The sequence below is a fragment of the Brassica oleracea genome, chromosome C7, assembly GCF_000695525.1.
Source record: "Brassica oleracea var. oleracea cultivar TO1000 chromosome C7, BOL, whole genome shotgun sequence".
NCBI lineage: Eukaryota > Viridiplantae > Streptophyta > Magnoliopsida > Brassicales > Brassicaceae > Brassica > Brassica oleracea.
Window position 1 is genome coordinate 28,735,373 of NC_027754.1, and position 1,548 is coordinate 28,736,920.

Below are 1,548 nucleotides of genomic sequence, written 5' to 3' on the forward strand. Positions count from 1 at the left end.
AAATTAGAATTTGTTATGATCTGATTGATTTTGCAAACTGTCAAGGATTGTAAGTGGTTGGTTACATGTAACATGCAATAACCATAATATTATTGCCTCACTCAAAACAGAAGATATCGTTTGTATTATCAAATATATACATGTCTTATAATTTAATCAAAACAGCAATAAAACAGAAAGAAAGTGTTACTGGAATTATACATCAAGCTTATACATTAATCTTGGTATGGTCTGCCACTTTCTCCAGATATTAAAAATTTATTACATGTTAATTCAAATATTTTTGATTTTAGTTACTGAACGTGAACCAACCAAAAAATAGCTATGTCGCCAAAATGTTAATCAATATTAGTAAATAAGTGTTTTGTCTTTATATTTATATAAAAATACATAAAATAAAACAGATTTAAATATTTAAAACGATATGCATACAATATAGCAAAGATGCCAAATATTGTGAAGCCGTCAAACCAAACAGAAAACTGATATTTACATCAGTTTCAATTTTTTGACGAGAATAGAACACAAAATATAAGAAACTTATGATTTTAGGTAATTCAAATCATGAAAATTTAAATTTTATATTAAGATTAGTACCCTAGTAATGATTTGAAATTGTAGAAAAGTTTTTGGCCAAGTAGTTAGGTTCTTCTTCCTATTTCTTAAATTAGTTATTGAATTGTTATTATTTTAAATATTTATATTTTTAAATATCACTTTATTTTAGTGTAAATTTTTTGTGTCTATAATTTATATTCAATTTTATATTTTTAATATCAATTTTTACTGTGAATTTTTTGTGTCTATAATTTATATTCCATTTTATGTGCTTCTCCAGTAACTATACTGATATTTTTGAAACTATGTAACTGATATTTTTGAAACTATGTAGAATTAAAACATGAAAAAATAAAATAATTATTATTCAATCCCGTTGATCAAGTTACTTTTGGATTCACTTTACAGTTTACCAACAATTGTTTTGCGTCAGTTTTAAGTTTTTTGTGAATGCGGTAAACTTATTTTTATTAACTTGCATGTAGTTTGTGTCTGCATATTTATTTTCTTTAGTCCTTAAGTTGCAAATATGCCCAGATTTTCTTTTTAAAATTTGGTTTAATGTACATCAAATTTTTAAATAATTTATCAATTTGTTATAGTTTGCTAATCATTCCATTTATTCCTATCTACAAATTGTATGCTTTAATTTTCTGAATTACTTAATCGTCGAGGTTAGTCTAAAATTATTTTTGTTCATTTTTACTCGTAATAACTTTTTCTTCTTTAGCTAGGTATGGACATTCGTTTATTCATTTATGTTCAGTTCATGTTTTTTTATTTCTTTGATATTTAGGGCATCAGTCTTTCTAGTAATTTTATCTAAATTTTGGAAATGGGACAACTAATAATACCTTTTTCCTTTAAAAATTGTACTTGTGTTGGTGATTTAATTATTTGCTGGTTGGGTCTCATTAAATCATTAAAATCATGCTCCTCTGATTATTAAATTTTCAAATGGTTAATATGTGGCGACAGTGACAGAGTAAA